The sequence below is a fragment of the Dasypus novemcinctus genome, chromosome 12 (assembly GCF_030445035.2).
Source record: "Dasypus novemcinctus isolate mDasNov1 chromosome 12, mDasNov1.1.hap2, whole genome shotgun sequence".
Lineage (NCBI taxonomy): Eukaryota > Metazoa > Chordata > Mammalia > Cingulata > Dasypodidae > Dasypus > Dasypus novemcinctus.
The window spans coordinates 78,857,972-78,872,212 of NC_080684.1; the positions used below are offsets into that span (position 1 = coordinate 78,857,972).

Consider the following 14,241-nt stretch of genomic DNA (forward strand, 5'->3'; position numbering starts at 1 on the left):
AATGACTGACTGTAGTTAATAGTACAATTATAAAAACATTCTTTCATGAATTATAACAAATATACTATCCTAATGCCAGGTATTAACACTAGGGTGGTAATTATGGGTGGAAATATACCCTAATGTAAACTATTGACTATAGTTAATAGTACCACTATAATATTCTTTCATCAGCTGTAACAAAGGTACCACACTAATGCAAAGTGTTAATAATGGGATGGGCTATATGGGAACAAAGTATGTTTTACATAATTTTTTTTGGTAAACCCACAGCTTCTCTAATTAAAACTTTTTAAAATTAAATTAAAAAGTAGAAGAAAAAAAGAGAAGCAATTCGTCATTTACAAGCGATCCTCAATAAGATTAGCAGCTCATTTATCACCAGAAACCATGTCAGTCAGATACTTTTCAAACCAAATGTGACTGTCTATAAAAACTTTATTTTCTTATTGTAAAATGTGTAGTGAGTTAGAAAAATTGATGAGGAAAAGTATGTAAAAGTGGAAATAATTCATCAACAATTTACACTTGACAATTGGAAACATTTTGATGGGTCCTTTTCTGAACTCTTTATACATGTGTCTGTCCTGAAAGGAAAAAACTTTAACCAAGAATTCTTTATCTGGCAAACTATCCTTCAAGATTGAAGGAGAAAAAAAGACATTTCCAGATAAATACAAACTGGGAGTTCAGTATCAGTACACCTGCCCTAGAAAAAAATGCTAAGAGGAGCCCCTTAGGCTGAATTCAAAGGACATGAGAATACTTCACAGTATAAGAAAAAATAAAGTACACTAGTAATGGTAATTACATAGGTAAATATAAAAGCCAGCATCACTGTACTTTGGTTTTTAACTTCTTTTCTTCTTTGTGATTTAAAAGGAAAATGCATTGAACAATAATTATATATCTATGTTAATGGGCACTCACATATAAAGACATTCTGAAACAATAACAATATAAAGAGGGAGGGATGGAAATGTATAAGGAACACAATGTTTGTATGCTAATGAAACTAATTTGATAATATTCAAATTAGGCTGCTAAAAGTTTAAAACTCTAATTGAATCCTCAAGGTAACCACTAAGAAAATAACTTAAAATATACATAAAAGGAAAGAAGGGAATTAAAATAGTAAACTATAAAAAATCACTTAAATATAAGAAAGAGGTAGTAAAGGAATAATTGAGTAGCAAAAAAACATCATACAGGAAAAAAAAAACCTAAAAAGCATAAGTAAATTCTTCCTCTGCAGTAATTACTTTAAACAAAAATGGAATGGGAGAAATCTTACAAATTATATATCTGATAAGGGATTAATATCTAGAATACATAAGAACTCTTAACAACTGAACAACAAAAAGACAACAACCCCATTTAAAATGGGAAAGGAACTTGAAGAGACATTTCTCCAAAGAAGACATACAAATGGCCAAAGAGCACATGAAAAGATGTTCAACATCATTAGCCATTAGGGAAATGCAAATCAAAACCACGATGAGATATCAGGTCACACTCACTAGAACAGTTATTATTTTAAAAATAGAAAATAAGTGTTCATGAGGATGTGGAGAAATTGGAATCTTTATGCACTGATGGTAGGAGTGTAAATGATGCAGGTGCTGTGGAAAACAGTTTGGCAGTTCCTGATAATGTTTAACAGAGAATTACCATATGATCCAGCAATTCCATTCCAAGGTATATACCCCCAAAGGATCAAGGGTAGCAACAACTCAAACAGATACTTGCACACCAAAGTTTATATCAGCATTCTTCACAGTAGTCAAAAGTGAAAATAATCCCAATGTCACACCACCAGACAATGGACATATCATATATATATATGATAAACAAAATACGGGGCGGGGAGGGGGGTAGTATTACTCAGCAATAAAAAGGAATGAAGTTCTGATATATGATACATGGTTGAACCTTGAAAACATTATGCTAGGTGAAATAAACCAGACACAAAAGGACAAATGTTATGTGATTTCACTTATATATGATATCTTTAAATAAGCAAATTAATTGAAACGGAAAGTAGAATAGAGGTTATCAGGGGCTGGGAGGACTGGGGAGGAGGTGTTCCTGAAAAATTATAGAAATAGTGGTGATGGTAACACGTTATTGTGAATGTACTTGGTGCCACTGACCTGTACATGTTTTAAAAAGGTTAAAATGTTAAATTTTAAGTTATGTATATTTTGCCACAATAAAAAAAGGAAAATAATTAGCAGGGAAGACATGGAAACCATAGTGTTATTACATTGGAGGCACCAGGCCAGAAGTCTGTACAGAGTGCAATGAGGACTAGAGAAAAGAGTGGTCAGCTCCATGATGGAGAGTCTAAAGTCGCTCTTGGGCTGAGTCATTTTTCCTTGAATTTGAAATGATAAATTTAAAATAAATTATATAAGAAATATGGCATGATTACAGAAAAACTAGAAAATCAAATAAGAAAAAAGACAAATCACTTCAAATCCCATCACTGTTAACATTAAGTGTAACTCTGGCCAGCTGTATCCAAAGTTGAGATGAAAAATTTTTAAATGGCTGTATCTTTTCCAAGAGAGCCAGAGCACAGATAACTTCAGACTAGAGAAAATAGTGGCTGAAAAGATTTTTTTTCCTTTTTCCTTCAGAGAGATAGGTTTACCTTTGCTTAAGATTTCTCAGAGTACTTTGTGATATCAAAGCCACTACAGTATAAAAGTTCAGAATACATTCCTTGGAACCAGCCTACTTGGGTCTGAATTTGATTCTGTCGATTACTAGTGTATGACTTGAGGAAATCTCTCTTCACCTCAGTTTCCTCATCTATAAAATGGGGATAATAATACTACCTACACAGAGGGCTTGTTACAAGGAATAAATGTTAATAAATGTAAAGCACACAGAACAGCTCCTGACAAACAAGGAAAGCTCAATAAATGTTCCTTCTTATAATGATATAATGATAAAAACATCCCTGAAGGGTATAACTGAGGTTTTTAGCAAGATCTGTGGCTGTAGCGGTATATAAAACTCTACTTTTTTTTGGTTACCTTATTTCACAGTCTAATCATTTAACCATTTTCCTATCAGATGCCAATAATTTCTATTTAAGATCCAGGGCAACTGTATAATACTAATCAGTATTCTGGTGTTTCTTTAAAAAGAAAAAGAAATCTGCCATTGAGTAATAATGCAGTTAGTTCTGAAAGGTTCCTTCTATATGAGAATTGGAGACCCCGGTACTGGTGTTGCCACAGGATAAACTCCCATGTTACTTCCTGGAAAGCCAGAACTTTTAGTCATATGAGATTTATTCACTCATTCAAGAAATACTGAGTACCTTTCATGTGCCAGGTGCTGGGGATATAGGAGTAAACAAAAGAGACAAAACCTGGAGTTTACATCCACATCACAGATAAGGAATGTGGAGGTTCGCTGAATCACGGGGAGAGGACAGAGGCAGGTGCGGGATGACTGTTCTCATCTTGAGTCATTCCAGTCCTCCCTATTTGGCACTATATTACTGTATCACATTGTATTCATGTCAAGTCTCCTGGCCTAGCCATAAAACCATGCAAGTAAAATCCTTAAGTCCCTGGGTTGCTTCTCACCACCACCTCCCAGTCTCCCAAACCAGATGATTTATTTTTTAATCTCCAGCTTTCCAAGATGATTTAACTAAATTCCTGCCCAAGGCAGAAGCTAAACCACTGCCTTTCAATACGAGACCTCCCACCTGGAGTCTTGGCTTGGACAAGTCACTCAGCCTCTCTCAGCCTCAGTTTCCTCACCTATAAAGTGGAAATAGTAGCACACACCTCATAGGGTTCTGGTGAGACTTTTTGAGTTAAGGACTGGCACAAACGAAAAGAAAAAACTCCCAAAGTTCCCTTCAGAGTATCATTTCATCCAGAGAGTAATCTGTCAAATCTCACAACCCACCAGATGAATGACTACTGTAATTACTACAGCACACCAAAGGGGAAGTGGTGGGGGACTGGGGGGGCAGGGGACAGGACATGACTCCAGGAAGGGCCCAGGTTGCTCTCTAAAAGCTCAGGGCCGGGAAACGGACTTTGGCCCAGTGGTTAGGGCGTCCGTCTACCATATGGGAGGTCCGTGGTTCAAACCCCGGGCCTCCTCGACCCGTGTGGAGCTGGCCATGCGCAGTGCTGATGCGCGCAAGGAGTGCCGTGCCACGCAAGGGTGTCCCCCGCGTGGGGGAGCCCCCACGCGCAAGGAGTGCGCCCGTGAGGAAAGCCGCCCAGCGCAAAAGAAAGTGCAGCCTGCCCAGGAATGGCGCCGCCCACACTTCCTGTGCCGCTGAAGACAACAGAAGCGGACAAAGAAACAAAAGCAGACAAAGAAACAAGACGCAACAAATAGACACCAAGAACAGACAACCAGGGGAGGGGGGGAAATTAAATAAATAAGTAAATCTTTAAAAAATAAATAAATAAATAAAAGCTCAGGGCCCTGTTCTATCAACTTAAAACACCTGGCACAGAAGTTCCCAGGGAGATTCTCCCCCCATCCCCACCCCCACCTGTTATTCTTTGACACTGATTTAACCAAGGAAGCATGAGCCAGTGGCCAGGGCACAACACGGGTAAGCAGAGCCCTGGGCTGGTACGAATAACCCAAATCCTCAATGTCAAAGGAGTTCCATCATGACCAAGCACACTATTAGCCTTTCTCTTCTTTCATCACAAGATAACTCTCTTCTGGCTTTCCTCTCTTCATTTGCATCACAAAACGTACAATTGACCCTGTCCTGGAGAGGGCATTTAAGGAGACCATCAAAGGGACATGCAGTTGTGCCTTTCACAATTCTCAATCCCTCTTCCTGCTGGCCTCCCTCTCCCCACTTCTCAACCCTACCCAATATATCAGCCGCTAGGAGTCAGAAGCTCGAATTCAGGACTGGCATTATGATAAACCTGCAGGCTGACTGCTCTTGAAATCAAGCCAACTAGGCTGTGGAACAACTCAGATGTCTTCAGACAGCTATGGCTTCTCTCTGGCTTCCTGTCCCTCTGCAGCCCACGTACTTTTTCTCTTTGACTCTTTTTAATTAGATGCAAGAAACCACTAACCACTTTCCCTGTCACAGCTTAAGAAATGATCATTGTTCAGAGGATTATTATCTCTTCTCTTTGATGACATCTCCACAAGGACCAGGGCTGTGGGCTCAATCATCTTTGCATCCCTAGCATTAAATGCAGAAACTGGTCCAAGAAAACGTTGTTGAATAAACACAAAAATACGTTACATTTTTTCAGCATTGACTGACATTTAAAAACACAAAATGAGTAGTAAGAAGTACGGTAGATAATGCTAAAGGGAACAAATTGCAGAACCAGTTCTGTGCCATATACTACCTAGGATTTTAAGAAAGTTAGCACTATCTCAAAACTAAAGAAAATCTGTACTGCAAAACCTGCTGTGTTATTCACTGGAATTTGACAAACATAACCCTGTATTCAGTAATTATTAATAATTCTAGCCATCTCTATTATAGAATGCCTGCAGTATTTTCCCATTTATAAAGGAAAGTAAAAACAATGGCTAACCACATTGCATTTTTGCGAGAATTAAATAAGTTAATACATGCACAGTACTTTGAATAATGCCTGACACATAGTAAGCATTTAAGATTTGCTGCTATTGCTGTTGTTGTTACAACACTGTCCTTGCTAACATTATTAGGCCAAGATAAATAGAAGTTCCTTTCAGCAAAGAAAAGTATTAATAGAAGCAAGATGTACATATAATCTATCCCTTAAACAAAATTTGCCCCCAGAGTTTTCAATGTTTTCTAAAAGTGATTAATAAATACACAGTATACAGGAATTGCCTATAAATTGTTTATTTTTTAGAATGTGACTCTATCTTACAGCAGAAAGAACTCTACCAGAAAGAACTGAATCAGCAACTTCACTAAAAGTTTCCTTTAAAAGATCAGAGAGCAATTTTTACCTTTTCTTCAAGCCAGATGATGTTCCTAATCCTGCAGTGCTTTGGGCTCTTTTATTTGATAATGGCCAGTAAATTTATGAGAGGTTCAAATGACTGCTGCTTGGGTTAAAAATAATCACTGAGAAACAAAAAGCAGAAGTATTCACAAAATTGTTCCATTTGCACACTCCCACAATGGGTGTTTTCTCATTTCTCAGAACACCAACCTTCAGTCCAGTAATTCCCAAATGGGTGTCCTGCAGACAGATGTCCTCAACAATTGTCAGCCAAAAAGGGTTCTGCGTCAAGAAGTTTGGGAACTACATACTATACCTACCTCTTAGAAAAGCACAATACCCATCAACATATTGAAGACCCTGAGCCCCTTACAGGAAAGAAATTGGTTTAGTTGTCCTTAACCCATATTTTTGAGAATTGACTTAACCACAGATCCCTTTCCCAAGGAGCATCTATTAGAGTCTAATTTTTGAAAATGGTACAACAATTGAAAAGTAATTACTTCTTCCCACCTTAGGAATGACTGTAGTCTCATCTACCTGGCCTGGCAAAGTCAGTACTTATTTAAAGAGCAGATGGGGGGAAGCAGACTTGGCCCAGTGGTTAGGGCGTCCGTCTACCACATGGAAGGTCCGCGGTTCAAACCCTGGACCTCCCTGACCCATGTGGAGCTGGCCCACGCGCAGTGCTGATGCGCACAAGGAGTGCCCTGCCATGCAGGGGTGTCCCCGCATAAGGGAGCCCCACGTGCAAGGAGTGTGCCCCATAAGGAGAGCCGCCCAGAGCAAAAGAAAGTTCTGCCTGCCCAGGAATGGCACCGCCCACACGGAGAGCTGACGCAGCAAGATGACTCAACAAAAAGAAACACTGACAACAACAGAAGCGAACAAAGAACACACAGCAAATAGACACAGAGAACAGACGGTGGGAGTGGGGGTGGGAGGAGGGGAGATAAATAAATAAATCTTTTTTTTTTTTTAATTAAAGAGCAGATGGGAAATAATGTTGACCTGAGGCATATCCATTGCCCGACAAAATGCACATTTTTGTGAAGAAGCAAGTCAAAAAGAAACTATGCTAAGAATCCATCTGAGGTATGTCCTATACCCAGGAAGGCACCCATAAATTTATAATAGCACACAGGAAGCAAGATATCAGAAGAGCTGGAGGATAAGAAAAAGGAAGGGAAGTGAATGTGGCTCCAGCAATTGGGCTCCAATCTAACAAATAGGAGGTCCAGGGTTTGATTCCTGGGGTCTCCTGGAGAAGGCAAGCTGGCCCATGCGGAAAACTGGCACAGCAAGATGATGCAACAAAACGAGACACAGAGGAAAGACAAAAAGAGATGCAGCAGACCAGGGAGCTGAGGAAGCTCAAGAGATTGAGCACCTTTCTCTGACTCCAGAAGATCCCAGGATCAGTTCCCAGTGCCGCCTAGAGAGAAAAAAAGCAGACACAGAAAAACACACAGCAAATGGACACAGAAAGCAGAGAGCAGCACAAAACAACGGGGTGTGTGGGGGGGCAGGGGGAACCTTTAAAAAGAGAAAAGGGAAGAAGTAGACATAAAGAGCAATCTTGCAGCAAAAGGAATTTGATTCTTCTCCTTTTCTTTTTTCTTTATTTTAAGCCAAAGTAAAGAATTCAGGTTCATTACAATTTAATTAGATTATATACAAAGTCACCAGGGAGAAATCCACTGAGGCCACATGAATGAGGTCACAAACAAAGAGGAATGTTCAGGGAGTTCTTTGTTATCAAACTATCTTCAAAAACTCCACTCAGACCTCTCAAAACATTATCTTAATTCCGCAACTGGAAAAAAAAAACTGTCCAGAACATTCAATATCTGTAATGTATGGGTCCCTTTTCCTGGTACCCAATACCTTGCAGAACATTAAGGATTTGGGGAAGCATCCTGCCTCCCTCTTCAGGTCACTACAATATTCAGTCAACCATATTCAAAGGGCCTGCTACCTGTCTAATGACCAAATTTTCATAAAGGTAGAACATCAGCAGAGAGGAAACTGGAGTTTCTGAAATAACAACAGCAAAGAATTAAAACATTCAAGACTTTAAAGCACTCAACGATCTTGAGCCCAATATCCCCTAAAGGGACGGAGAGAGGAAGGGCTACTCAGCTGAGGATATACAAAAGCTTTGTTTCACTGGTTCTGTAGCTGAATAGAAAGTCACATAAAATTTCCCCAACATTTCTGTTCAGAACTGTCCAATAGAACTTTCAGTAATGATGAAAATATTCTGTATTTACATTGTCCAATATGCTAACCACCAGTCATATGTGCCTACTGAGCACTTGAAATGTAGCCAGTGCAACTGAGGAATTAATTTTGAATTATTTTTATTAACTTTAATTTAAATAACTGCATGTTTCTAACAGCTACTTTATTAGATAGTACAACTAGCCTATACTCTCAAAGTTACTTCAACATGAATTTCACAAAAATAGAGGTGGCCAGGGGCCAAGGAAGGTTATTCTGAGGTTCTGGAAAATATACTATTTTGCTGAGCAAAGGAAGCAGGGAAGAACTGAGTGTGCAATGTAATTAATTTTTATGCATACTAGTAAGATGGCTAAAAACAGACATTCAAATTTCAACAAAATGAGAAATGAAATACAGATCAATTAAGTGAATAAAGAGTAACTGTCATTTGTGGAACCTCTACATGTACCAAAGTTTTATGTGCAATCCTTACAACAATCTTCCAAGAGAAACATTATTATTCCTCTTTTCCAGCTGTGAGAACTGAGGTTCCAAGAGGTTAAGCAGCTTAGGAAAGGCCATACAGCTAGTCAGTGAAGCTGAGATTTGAATCCAGATCTATCTTCAAAGCATGAACAAAATACAGTCTAGAACTTTGGCAAAGATAAACTTTCATTCATACTTAATCAACAAATATTTGTATGCACTATTACATGCACAACACAATGCTAAAGGCGTTGTGGTGGTGGTGAGGATACAAAGATGAATAAGGAAAACCATTAATACACATTCTCAGAGTTCTGGGGGTTGTTACTCTTTGCTAATAAAGGTATGCTAACTATTCAATTACAACTGGTTCCTCTACCATATTTTTAATTTTTAAATTTTTTGTTGTTTCTATTTTTTTTTATTCATCTCCTCTTGTATTAGAACAACCAACTAGTCAACAAGGAAAATTTTTAAAACTAAGATTTTCAGCATTTCAAAAACATACAGAAGCAAAAGTACAAGTGTCAAAAAATAATAATAAATTGGACTTCATCAAAATTAAAAACATTTGCACATCAAAGGATACCATCAAGAAAATGAAAAAGACAACCTACAGAATGGGAGAAAATATTTGTAAATCATATATCTGACATGGGGTTTGTATTTTAAAAACTCAGCAATAAAAAGATAAGCTTGTACAAGTTTTTGCGTGGACTTACATTTTCATTTCTCATATCTAGGAGTGGAATTGCCAGGTCATATGGTAACTCTATGTTTAGCATTTTGAGGAAGTACAAGAAACTGTTTTCCAAAGTAGCCAAACCATTTTACACTCCCACCAGCAGTGTATGAGAGCTCCAATTTCTTCATAGCCTCTTCAGCATTGGATATTGTCTGTCTTTAATATTTTAGTCATCCTAATGACTATGAAGTATTATGTCATTATGGCCTTGATTTACATTTCCCTAATGACTAGTGATGGGGAACATCTTTTCGTGTGCTTCTTGGGCATATGTATATCTTCTTTAGAGTAATGTCTATTCAAATTCTTTGTACATTTTTTTAAGAAGCCACTGGGGATTGAACCCAGGATCTTGTATGTGCGAATCAGAAGCTCAACCATGGAGCTATATCCACACGAATTGCACATTTTTAAAATGGTATTGTTTTTATTGTTGAGCTGTGAGAGTTCTTTACATATTCTAGACACAAGGCCCTTATCAGATATATTACAAATATTTTCTCCGATTTTGAATCTGTTCCTCTGTGATGCACAGTCAGGCTCTCCAGCAAATAATCCATTTCTTGTTCAGGAAGGAAAATATCATCTGAAAGCATGAACTATAATATTTTTAAAAAGAGCATTTCCCTTTCTGATGAGGAACAGTTGAGAGACCCTCAGTCCACAACATGGAAGGGGCACTAATGATTTAAAAGTAATCATGCAGGGAAGCGGATGTGGTTCAACTAACTGATGGAGCATCTGCCTACCATGTGGAGGGTCCAGCTTTCTATGCCCAGGGCCTCCTGGCCTGTGTGGTGAGCTGGCCCATGCACAGTGCTGCCACAGGCAAGGAGTGCTTTCCATGCAGGGTTGTCCCCCACGTAGGGGTGCCCCACACACAAGGAGTGTGCTCTGCAAGGAGAGCCACCCTGCACACACACAAAAAAGCACAGCCCACCCAGGAGTGGTGCTACACACACAGAGAGCTGATGCAGCAAGGTGATGCAACAAAAAGAGACACAGGTTCCTGGTGTCGCCTGACGAGAATGCAGGTGGACACAGAAGAGCGTGCAGCAGATGGACACAGAAAGCAGACAACGGGGGTGGGGGGAAGGGGAGAGAGATAAAATAAATCTTTAAAAATAAATAAAATCATGTAGACAGGAGGAAAGAACATACTGACAAAGAAGTGTTAAGACTGAGTTGGTTAAGCACAAATTTTAAAATGACAAAATTGTCTATATTTTTTCTTCCTTCATGTTCTAAATCTCTCTTAGTTTTTTCTTTTTGTTTTTTTTAAGGATTTATTTATTTATTTATTTATTTCTCTCCCGCCCCACCCTGGTCTGGTTGTCTGTTCTCTGTGTCTATTTGCTGCGTCTTCTTCTTTGTCTGCTTCTGTTGCTATCAGTGGCATGGGAATCTGTGTTTCTTTTTGTTGCGTCATCTTGTTGTGTCAGCTCTCTGTGTGGGTGGCGCCATTCTTACGCAGGCTGCACTTTCTTTCGCGCTGGGCGGCTCTCACTACAGGGTGCACTCCTTGCATGTGGGGCTCCCCTACACGGGGGACACCCCTGCGTGGCACGGCACTCCTTGTGCACATCAGCACTGCGCGTGGGCCAGCTCCACACGGGTCAAGGAAGCCCAGGGTTTGAACCGCGGACCTCCCATGTAGTAGACAGACGCCCTAACCACTGGGCCACGTTCACTTCCCAGTTTTTTCTTTTAATGGGGGTATATAAGCCATATGGGCTAATTATGGAGAAACCTGATTTAACCCAAAAAAGAGCATAAACGTATAATAATAAACCATGTAACCTCAGGACCAGAAAGGACTTGAAGGAGTACATGGATATACATGCAGAAATCTGGGTAGTTTAGTCCCTTGCATTACCTCTGTCTCCTGCACACATACCATCATTATGAACTTGCTGGAGAGGAGATCCAGATGAGTAGGAACTAGATATGCAAACTAGGCTCTTAGCGGATGGAGGAGAAAACCAAGAAAAAGGAAGAAACAAGATTCAAAATGATCCCAAAAGGCAAATCCTGGGGAAAATCCTAGAGAAACACAGTAAACTCTCAACAGATGCTTGTTAAACATTAACATTAAATAACCGTATTCACTGCAAATTCCTGCATTTATCTTTAAATCAGCAATTACACAGGAAACTAATGGAGAACTGGATTGACTAAAATCCACAGGAGGAAAAAAACATTGGGGTTTTGGTAGACCATAAGCTTAACATGATCCAACAGCAGTGTGATGCAGCTGCTAAACGACCAACTTTATTGGGCAGTCCTTGTCTACACCAAAGGAATTAATAGGTTCACTGAACTCTGTTAGCCAGGCCACATCTTACATATAGGGTTGATTTGGGTCCAAACTTTTAAAAAACACAATCTATAGCATATCTAACAAGAGCTGACCAGAATGGCTATAAGTTTGTAATCCAAATTAAAAACAAAACAGTTGATGGAACAGGAGGTATTTGAACCCACAGAAATAAAGATTTAAGGTAGCTACTCTTATATATTTGAAGAGTTGCCAATAAAGAAGTCATCTGGGAAATGCAAATCAGAACCAAAATGAGATACCATTTCACATTCATTAGAATGACTATAATCAAAAACACAACAGCAAGCGTTGGTGAAGATGTAGAGCAACTGGGACACCTTTATTCCACTGTGGTAAGAACGTAAAATGGTGCAGGCACTATAGAATAACAGTTTGACTGTTTCTTAAAACGTTAAACACACACCTACCACATGTCTCAGAAATTTCACTCCTTGGCATCTACCCAAGAGAAATGAAAGCATCTGTCACACGAAGACATGCACACAAATGTTCACAGCATTATTCATAATGGCTAAAAAGTGAAAACAATGCAAATGTTCATCAACTGGTGAATGGATAAACGAAACGTGGTATCACCATACAATAAAATATTATTCATTAACAAAAAGGAATAAACTACTGATATACATTATAACACTAATGAATCTCAAAAATGGGCTAAGTAAAAAAAGGGCCAGACACAGAGGATTATATATAGTAGACATCCATTTATAAGAAATTTCCTAAAAAGGCAAACGTACAGAGACAGAAAACAGATTAGTGGTATCCTGGAGGTGGGAGCAGGGACTGACTGCATATGGGCATGAGGAATCTTTTTGGAATAATGGAAATATTCTAAACCTGGAACACAGTAATGGCTGCACGACACTATAAATTCACTAAAAACATTTGAATTGCATAATTACAATAAATGAATTTTATTATATGTAAATTATACTTTTATAAAGCTTTTTATTTTAATTACTTTTACTTTTTAAATTAAAAGTATAGCCCAAAAATAAAGGAAACAGTGGACCTGCATCAGGGCAGATCTTTTAGTCATATTCATAATATAAGTCATATTCATTCTAAAAATGGATATAGGATGGAGCAAATCTCATTTTTCTTTTACTCATTTATAAAATCAACTTCTTCACATAGCTCAAAATTTAAGGCTACTAGTGCCTAAGCTTCTCTTATTGTGTGATATTGGATTTAGTTTGTCAAGAAGGTAAGGGTGGGAGCTGTGGACTCAGCTTATGTCTAAAACCCAAGCTCTCCTATTGTTTGACCTTAAGCAAGTTACTTAACCTCTCTGAGCCTCAGTTTTTTGCTTCTTTAAAAGAGAATACTAACTGCAGAACTGTTTAAACTAGCCTACTAACTAATGCACCATAAGTACTCAACGAATGTTCACGTTATTTTTTTTTTTAAAGATTTATTTATTTATTTCCCCCACCCCCTCCCCCTGCCCTGGTTGTCTGTTCTCTGTGTCTATTTGCTGCATTGTCTTCTTTGTCCACTTCTGTTGTTGTCAGTGGCATGGGAATCTGTGTTTCTTTTTGTTGCGTCATCTTGTTGTGTCAGCTCTCCGTGTGTGTGGTGCCTTTCTTGGGCAGGCTGCACTTTCTTTCGCGCTGGACGGCTCTCATTACAGGGTGCACTCCTTGTGTGTGGGGCTCCCCTACGCGGGGGACACCCCTGCGTGGCATGGCACTCCTTGCGCACATCAGCACTGCACATGGGCCAGCTCACCACATGGGTCAAGGAGGCCCGGGGTTTGAACCATGGACCTCCCATGTGGTAGACGGACGCCCTAACCACTGGGCCAAGTCCACCACCAATGTTATTTTATTATTACATCGTCACCTTTACCACCACTACAACCCTAGTTCTATCATATTTACCCTACTCCAGAGGTTTGAAAACTTGATTGATACATGTATGCTCTCAATATGCATTCAGGGTTTCATTACTACTATATTTAGTTTAATTAGGCCCTCAATGACCTAATAAAACCAGAGGTTCCCTGTAATCTTCATTCATTATTTTAGGGATGTATACTTTGAAATTAAGTTATCAAATCATTGCACTGGATAGAACAAAAGTCATATCATTCCCTGGCTAAAGTAAGATATTACCAATTCAACAGTGGTGAAAAATTTTTTTAAATAGGTGTATTTTTCACTTCGGTTTCCAGAACTGGACAAAGAAGAAAATGTCAGCATCTCCTTAGAGATGCCTGGCAAACAGGGCAAAATAACACTAAAAAAATAAAGCCATATGCCAGAGGAGCTGGCACAGTAACGCAATTACCAGGCCTGTACCACAGAATTACTGTCACCCACAGAGAAAATCAAGGGACTGTGGTACAGGGCTGGCGTCCTCTTAGATAAACAGCTAAAACCCAGTCAAGTTCAAAACCTCTTGCTTCATTATTTATTTAAATCCTTGAGAAAAGAGAAGGGAAACTGCATGGGGGTGAATTCTATCCT

General features: G+C 39.0%; 1 protein-coding gene and 1 pseudogene across 6 annotated transcripts in view; one reads left to right on the plus strand and one right to left on the minus strand.

Moving 5' to 3' along the window:
• The window catches only part of TMCC3 (transmembrane and coiled-coil domain family 3), a 332,700-nt gene that overhangs the window by 250,784 nt on the left and 67,675 nt on the right, over positions 1-14,241 (minus strand). The window contains exon 1 of one of the 6 annotated variants that reach the window (XM_004446721.5): positions 5,974-6,038. The exons of 3 other annotated variants lie outside the window; for them this stretch is intronic. The gene's annotated coding sequence lies outside the window, so the exon portion shown is untranslated. Of the gene's footprint in view, positions 1-5,973; positions 6,039-14,241 lie in introns of those variants that run through there. 2 more of the 6 variants (XM_071219005.1, XM_004446723.5) reach the window with 2 other exon arrangements.
• Positions 1-14,241, plus strand: part of LOC101446108 (protein SET-like) — a 37,242-nt pseudogene that overhangs the window by 2,493 nt on the left and 20,508 nt on the right.